Source organism: Schistocerca nitens, chromosome 9 (genome assembly GCF_023898315.1).
Source record: "Schistocerca nitens isolate TAMUIC-IGC-003100 chromosome 9, iqSchNite1.1, whole genome shotgun sequence".
NCBI classification, from domain to species: domain Eukaryota; kingdom Metazoa; phylum Arthropoda; class Insecta; order Orthoptera; family Acrididae; genus Schistocerca; species Schistocerca nitens.
Genome location: NC_064622.1, coordinates 223,435,158 through 223,444,314, shown reverse-complemented (window position 1 = coordinate 223,444,314; position 9,157 = coordinate 223,435,158). Strand labels below are relative to the sequence as shown.

General features: G+C 46.6%; 1 pseudogene; it reads left to right on the top strand.

Moving 5' to 3' along the window:
- The first annotated feature begins 4,516 nt into the window (after window positions 1-4,516).
- On the top strand, window positions 4,517-4,634 carry LOC126204872 (5S ribosomal RNA; annotated as a pseudogene).
- Window positions 4,635-9,157: the final 4,523 nt, after the last annotated feature.

Here is a 9,157-nt window from a genome sequence, read left to right as displayed (position 1 = left end):
TTTAACTCACTACGCCACAGTCATTGCACTAGCTGGATTCCTAGCACTATGGAACTGATGAGTGATTTCTTTCGCTGATTTTATGCGATTTTTTTACGATTACCCTTCGCAATTCTCAACGGTTCCTATCTGTCAGTACATGAGATCTGTCTGTCCTTGCATTCGGGAGGCTGACGGCTTAAACCCGCGTCCGGTCATCTTGATTTAGGTTTTCAGTGATTTCGCTAAATCGCTTCACGCAAATGCCGGGATGGTTCCTTTGAAAGGGCAAGACCGACTTCCTTCCCTATCCTTTCCTAATCCGATGAGATCGATGACCTCGCTGTTTGGTCTCCCCCCCCCCCCCCCCCACATCAACCAACCCGCCATTCTTCATTTGTACATATTTGTCAATATGGTCATCCAGGCGACGAACACATTTCTCCCAACGAGAAACCACTTTATTGAAGAAAACTTCAGTTCTGTTTGCGCCGCTTTCTTCTATCAAAGTGAAGTCATCGAAGATGTTCTTTAAGTCTTGGAAACAGATGAAAGTTGGATGGGGCCGAGTCGAAATTATATGGATCATGATCGATGACTGCCAACCTAAGCTTCGGATTTCTGCATATGTCGTGGCGCTCGTGTGTGCTCTGGCGTTGTCGTGCTGCAGAAAACTGTGATCCATGTATAGGCGAACTCGCCGAATTCGAAACTCGACCACAGCGTGCTGGATCTCACACACCGTCATAGCTACGTTACACATCGCCATCTTACACGCAACAATTCGTATCCCTCTAGCGGCAGAGGGCTGCAAATATGGAGCCATCCGGAATAAAAATCTTTAGGTTTTCACACAAAAAGTTCAGAATCACTACTTTTCAGCACGCCCTCGTATACATGAGTGTAGTATCGTGCGACATAAAACGAAACAGCCTCTTAAAACTAGTTATAGGAAAAGGAGGTCCCAACTCAGATTCGTTACAATTGTCGTCGGGAAATGTAATTCACACACACACTGCTAACTTAAAGAAACTGTTCAGTGTCCGATTGTGGAGTATTTCTCGTCAGTAAGCGACCCATGTCATGTAGTATTCATATAGGAAATTGTGAAGACTTAAAGAAGAGGGACGTGTTTCTTCAACGGTCTGTTTAATAGGCGCGAGTTTATCATGAAAATGATCATCAAATTCCCGTCGCAGAGGCTACAGAAGAGACCAGCACATCAACATTTTATTGTTAAAAATCTCAGAGCGTACTTCCACCAAGAGTCAGCAGCATATGATTTCCACATACATGTATCTCCCATGACGGATAAATGAGAGAAATTCGAGTTGATGCGGAGGCTTCCCATATGTCGCTCTTCACGCGCGCTGTTTTCGTGTGGGGTAGGAAAGGGAAATGACTGTGGTACGAGAAGTACCCACCGCCGTGCACTGTAAGGCAGTTTGTAGAGTATACTGAAAGATAAACAGTACCCATAGATTCCTATGTGTTGCAGAACTGACCGCTAGATGTCAGGAGAGTCGGACCAGCCAGTATAAAAGGAGTTCACTAGTCTATGGATGTTACCTGAGTAATAAATATATCAGAGACATTTCAACTATTCGAAATCTTCTCAGGCCGACTGTTGGTGATGTGATTGTGAAGTGGAAGCGCGAAGGAACAACCACCACTAAGTCAAGACCAGACAGATCTCATGTACTGACAGACAGGGACCGTCGAGAAGGTCGGAGGGTGATCGTAAAAAAATCGCATAAAATCATCGAAAGAAATCACTCATCAGTTCCATAGTGCTAGAAGTCCAGCTAGTGAAATGACTGTGGCGTAGTGAGTTAAAAAGAATGCGGTATAATGGTCGATCAGTTCCTCACAATATCATGTCTGCGCTACCTTGCTCGATGAAGAATGAAAATGTCGAAAGTTAATAACGTTTGTTTTATTTAAAGAGCTTTAAGTGTTTTCATATAAAAACTTCGGATGCATTACTTTTCAGCACAGCCTCGTAAATAAAACCACAATTGTGATCACTCAAGAAGCCTTAATCCAGGGAATCCAGTCTGACCCAGATAAGTCTTTATACAGTGTCAAAAGACGGAGGAACTCCCATGTTACGTGCAGTACTGCGACTGCGAAAAAGGGGTCTCAGAAATGCCAGACAAGTCAGAAAAGGACTCGCGTCCAGAGCGTTCTGTACAAACTTTGATATGTATACAGATCGTTCATTCATCCGGTGAATCTTGAAATTCAATGATTTTTGCCTGTTATCGACATCGACATTGGCGAGACATCAAATAAGTGACACAAATGGCCGTATCTTTTGGTTGCATGGTTGAAGAAGTTTAATTTGTTTTCTGCGCCAAGGGACCATATAGTGTAGTATGTGACGTAAATTTCAACTTGATATGTCCACCCGTTCCTCAGAAAAAGATGTCTTAACTGACGGACAGACCAACTATTGGATCACGTGAACAAAAAAAAAAGTGCGTTATAATTACAAATTAACAATTTTCGTATTTTTTACCTTTTCTTGTACCGTCGATTCTTGTATCTTGATAAATTTTATGAATCATGAGTCCATGAGAAGTGCTCCATAGGTTTTGATGTGTGAGTTTGCGAGGTGCAAAATCTTTTGACAGCATTGACGTAGAAGCTTCAATTTAATATCTTGCGAGGACCCTATGTGAGATAAATTTCAAATTGATACGTACACCCGATCTTGGAAGGAAGGAAGACCAGATCTGACGACCTAACGATATCGAGGTCATTAGAGACGAAGCACAAGCTCGGCTTGTGTCAAGGATGGGGAAAGAAATCGGTCGTGTTCTTTCAAAAGACGTCATTATCTTGGAACGATTTAGGGAAAACACGGAAAATATAAATCTGGATGATCGGACGTGAGTTTATACCAGCGTCCTCCCAAATGCGAACCCATACCCATTCTGTAAATAGGTTCTCCTAACAGGCAGACAGACAAACTGTGGGATAACAAATGACAAAAAAATATTTTTTCATGTGATATAATTACAGATCAGTAATTTTCGGATTTTTCTCTTCCCGTTTACTTTTAAACCTTGCTAATTCCCAAATCTCATGATTCTGTCGACAGGAAGTACCCCATAGGTTTTGATGAACGAGTTTGCGAGTGTCAACATGTGTGACATAAATAGTCGCATCTTTTGATTGCATTGACGTAGAAGCTTAAATTATTTGCAGCGCCGAGGGACCATAGGCCATAGTACCTACCATAAATTGAAACTTGAAACAACCCATTCCTGAGACAACGTGTTCTTAACAGTCTAACAATACAATATAGGCTTTCAAGACCGGTATTATGTTCAGTTAAACCTTACGGGCCGATAGGCCGTGCTCGATGTATAAAACTCTCCCCTGACGTTTCGTCTCCGAGCATGGGCGACATCCTCAGAGGTAAAGCGGCGAACTGCCACAAAGTGGTCCTACAAGGGTTCCACTTTTACCGACTGAGGTATGTGTCGTACCACGTATTGATACCACCTCACAGGCGTCATGGCAACGGAATTGCAAATTTCCATCTGTCTTGTAGGATGTGGTGAATCCAATGGCGTGTGCCCACTGAGCCACAACTCCAGCTGCTCTGGACTAGGAACGCCCTCTGCAGCTGCAATATACAAAAACGGCTGACGGTAGCCACTCCCCACCTTGCACTTCAAGCCTCTTCGCTATGACACATGCGTTCGTGCTTAGAATGTGATTGATTGACAATTCATACAGTAAAGTTTTCAGTACAGTTGTTGAAATTACTAAATATAAAACTGAATAAAAAGTCCAATAGTCCACTGTAAGCTATTTATTCAAGTCAATTATAGACCCAGACAACGGGGTTTGCGACTTTTATGTTTCATCTTCTTGTGTATATCTGTAAAGAATAATTTTTTAAATTAATGCTTTGATTATGAGGAACTGAAGTTCTCTGAGAAGTCTTAAAGTACTGAATAACTAGGCTGAAACAATGAAGAAAATATTAGACATCAAATTAGGTGCGGATCACATATGCCCCACAAAGAACGGACTTTTTTACATATTTAATAAATACGATTTGTAGTTTCATACCAAAATAACGTTGCTTACAAAAGCTATGTCATATAATGTAGGGAGTACTACGAGCCTCCTACTTGTTGACTTTGTGATAGATGGTTCAAATGGCTCTGAGCACTATGGGACTTAACTTTTGAGGTCATCAGTCCCCTAGAACGTAGAACTACTTAAACCTAACTAACCTAAGGACATCACACACATAAATGCCCGAGGCAGGATTCGAACCTGCGACTGTAGCTGTCGCGCGGTTCCATACTGTAACGCCTAGAATGGCTCGTCCACTCCGGCCGGCTGTGATATATGAACTATATATCTTGCCTCGTTATTTTCAACGAGCCTTCCTTCATTCTGAGAAATAAAAGTTAAGTAAGTCTTCTATTTGTTGTGTCAAGGTGTTTGCAATCATTTCTGCTCTGCCAGCATTCCTATGACCACAGTTTCTGCACCACTATGTAGCTCACCGGGCAATGGCCTTGCCGCAGTGGATACGCCGGTTCTCGTCAGATCACCGAAGTTAAGCGCTGTCGGGCGTGGCCGGTACTTGGATGGGTGACCATCTGGGCCGCCATGCGCTGTTGTCATTTTTAGGGGTGCACTCAGCCTCGTGATGACAATTAGAGAGCTATGCGACCGAATAGTAGCGGCTCCTGTCACAGAAAACCATCATAACGACCGGGAGAGTGGTGAACTGACCACACGACCCTCCTCAGCTGAGGATGACGCGGCGGTCGGATGGTCGCGATGGTCACTTGTGGCCGGAAGACGGAGTGCTGCAGCTCACCTCTCTTTACTGTTGTGTATGAAGCCGTACACAACAGATGGAAGCCTAACAAAGGAAAAGAAAAGGAAAGAAAAAGTGTATGGCTTGGATACCTTGTCCAATGTGGGGGTAGTTCTGCCATCTAGTGCACATCGTTCCATGTGACGCCACTCTTTGGCGACTTTTGTATTGGTCAGAAGAAGTGATGACAATCACACAGAAACGCGCGTGTGCAACCACATACACACACACACACACGCACACACGCACACGCACACACACACACAGTCCACAAGCGAAGAAACTCTCCGACCAGGCTAGGAACTGTACCCGAGACGTCAGTATCTACAGGCAGCAAGGCTAATAACTAGACCACGAGCTTGTTTCTGGAACAAAAGGACGTCGTGCGGTACTTTTAAGATAACAGCTGACTGCTCGCGCTGCAGATCGCCGTGGCTAACATCTCCGACCCGCGAAGCTGGTGGCGCGGGCTGGTGCGATGCTATCGGCCGCCACCTTGCGCTGTCACTAGCTGCTGCGCAGTGCCAGCAGTGTCGCCCGCGCCGCGCGTGTAACCTGGAGCTGGGGGCACCGGAGCAGGCGACGGCCGCGGGCTGGCGGCTGGAGAAAGCGCGCGGCCGACCCGGCTGACCCGGCTCATCTGCCGGCTTATGTTTTATTCAGCGCGGCTGCTCCTAGCCGCGCCTCGCCTCGCCTTTCGCCGGGGGCGCCGGGTCACGGCGCCGCACACCTGCCGCGGGCGCGGGCCGCGAACCCACCGCTGGCCGTGCGTGGAGGATGCGCGGCTGCGGCTGCGTGGGCGGCGCCGCCCACCTCGCGCGCTCGCCTCACCCCCCCCCCCCCCCCGCCCGCTCCACGCCACGACATCCCAGCGGGCACGTCGTGCCGAGCCGCGGACGGCGAAACCCGCAATCGTCAGTCTGTGCGCGCCTCCGCACACATGCACACTCCACAGCGGCCGTAACGTTGAACATTTTTCAGACTTTCACCTCTAGCCTGCCTTGTAATCGATGTTTAATATACACTCAAGAGCCACAGAAACTTGTACACCTGCCTAATATCGTGTAGGGCCCCAACGAGGATGCAGAAGTGCCGAAACACGTGGCATGGACTCGACTAATGTCTCAAGTAGTGCTGCCGACAACTGACACCATGAATCCCGCAAAGCAGTCCATAAATCCGTAAGATTACGAGTGGTGGAGATTTCTTCTGAAGAGCACATTGCAAAGCATCCCAGATATGCTCAATAATGTCCATGTCTTGGGAGTTTGATGACCAGCGGAAGTGCTTAAACTCAAAAGAATTTTCCTTGAGCCACTCTGTAGCAATTCTGGACGTATGGATGCAGGTGATCAAACAGAATGCTTACGTACGTGTCGCCTGTCGGAGTCGTATCTAGACGTATGAGGTGTCCCATATCACTCCAAGTGCACACTCCTCACATCATTACAGAGTCTTCAGCAGCTTGAACAGTCCCCTCCTGACATGCAGGGCTCATGGATTAAACGCGTCCATCCGCTCGATGTACACTACTGGCCATTAACATTCCTACGGCAAGAAGAAATGCAGATGATAAACGGGTATTCATTGGACAAATATATTATATTAGAACTGACATGTGATTACATTTTCACGCAATTTCAGTGTATAGATCCTGAGAAATCAGTACCCAGAAAAACCACCTCTGGCCGTAACAACGGCCTTGATACGCTCTGGGAATTTACTCAAACACAGCTTGGATGGCGTGTACAGATACAGCTGCCCATGCAGCTTCAACACGATACCACAGTTCATCAAGAATAGTGACTGGCGTATTGTGACGAGCCAGTTGCTCGGCCACCATTGACCAGACGTTTGCAATTGGTGAGAAATCTGCAGAATGTGCTGGCCAGGGCAGCAGTCGAACATTTTCTGTATCCAGAAAGGCCCGTACAGGACGTGCCCGTACAGGACGTGCATTATCCTGCTGAAATGTTAAGTTTCGCATGGATCGAATGAAGGGTAGAGCCACGAGTCGTAATACATCTGAAATGTAACTTCCACTGTTCAAAGTGCCGTCAGTGCGAACACGACGTGACAGAGAGGTGTAACCAATGGCACCTGATACCATCACGCCAGATGATACGCTAATATGGCGATGACGAGTACACGCTTCCAATGTGCGTTCACTGCGATGTCGCCAAACATGGATGCGACCATCATGATACTGTAAACAGAATCTGGATTCATCCGGAAAAAATGACGTTTTGCCATTCGTGTACCCAGTTCCGTGCTTGAGTACACCATCGCAGGCTCTCCTGTCTGTGATGCAGCGTCAAGGGTAACCACAACCATGGTTTCCGAGGTGATAGTCCATGCTGCTGCAAACGTCGTCGAAACGTTTGTGCAGATGGTTGTTGTCTTGCAAACGTCCCCATCTGTTGACTCAGGGATCGAGACGTGCCTGCACGAACCGTTACAGCCATGCGGATAAGATGCCTGTCATCTCGACTGCTAGTGATACGAGGCCGTTGGGATGTAGCACGGCGATCCGTATTACCCTCTTGAACCACCGATTCCATATTCTGCTAAAAGTCATTGGATCTCGACCAACGCGAGCGGCAATGTCGCGATACAATAAACCGCAATCGCGATAGGCTACAATCAAACCTTAATCAAAGTCGGAAACGTGATGGTACGCATTTCTCCTCCTTACACGAGGCATCACAACAACGTTTCACCTGGCAACGCCGGTCAACTGCTGTTTGTGTGTGAGAAATCGGTTTGAAACGTTCCTCATGTCAGCACGTTGTAGTTGTCGCCATAGTTGTCGCCACCGGCACCAACCTTGCGTGAATGCTCTGAAAAGCTAATCATTTGCATATCACAGCATCTTCTTCCTGTCGGTTAAATTTCGCGTCTGTAGCACGTCATCTTCGTGGTGTAGCAATTTTTAATGGCCAGTAGTGTAATTTGAAACGAAACTCGTCCGACCAGGCAACGTATTTTCCAGTTGTCAACAGTCCAATGTCGGTGTTGACGGGCCCAAGCGAGGTGTAAATTCTTGTCTCATGCAATCATCAAGGATACGCGAATGGGCCTTCGAATAGTTCGCACTCTCACACTTATTGATGGTCCAGCATTATTATCTGTAGCAATTTGCGGAAGGTTTGCACTTCTGTCACGTTGAACAATTCTCTTCAGTCGCCGTTGGTCCCGTTCTTGCAGGATGTTTTTCCGGCCTCAGCGATGTCGGAGATTTGATCTTGCCGGATTCCTGATATTCACAGCGCTCTCGTGAAGTGGTCGTACGGGAAAATGCCCACTTCGTCGCCTTCCTCGTAGATTCTGTATCCCATCGCTAGTGCGCGGACTATAACACCACATTCAGACTCACTTAAATCTTCATAACCTGCCATTGTTGTAGCAGTAACCGAGCTAACAACTGCCTCAGACACTTGTTGTCTTATTCGAGGATTGACTGAAAAGTAATGCCTCCACCTTCGTAGCTCTTCAACAGGTGGCAGCATTGGTATGTGGCAGGTACTGGCTTGTTCCGTAGCCTCTTCTCTACAGCTCCACTTGGCGGGAAGCCTTAGCATTGAACGGTTTCGTTGTTACAGTGTAAAACATGGAACCCTGCGCAGGCAGTCGGTCAGGAGATTTAAGCAACGTGCAGTCATTGACTTCTTGACAGTAGGGGGTGTCATCCCAAAGAATATTCATCAGAGAATGAAAGCAGTTTATGGTGATTGTGTTGATGTGACTACTGTGCGTCAATGGGCGAGTAAGTTTAAAGATGTTGAAGCGGGAACATCTGACCTGCGTGACAAAGAGTTGGACGTCCTGTGACAGCAACCACCGAGTTTCACAACCAAAATGTTGACGAATTGCTTCATGAGATCGTCGTATAACTCAGAGAGAAATTGCAAGCACAATCGGCAATTCTCAAGAACGTGTGGGTCACATTATTGCTCTGCTTGGCTATCGCAAGATCTGTGCGTGAGGGGTAACCCGGAACTTCAGGAACTGAATCTCACCACCGTACGGCATCCTCCATAGAGTCCAGATTTACCACCGTCTGACTTGCATCCGTTGCCGATAATGAAAGACGACCTGCGGGGACATCATTATGCTTCTGATGAAGACGATGAGAGAACTGTGAGACTGAAGTTGCGGAAACAGAGTGTCGACTTCTTCCGTGACGGCTTCAGAAACATTTTTAATTGTTGGCAGATATGCATCCAATAGGCCGGTGATTATGTGGAAAAGTGAATATTGCAGATTAAAGATCACATTATAAGGATTATTTCTGCGCTTGATTTATTAAAATATTCCCATCCA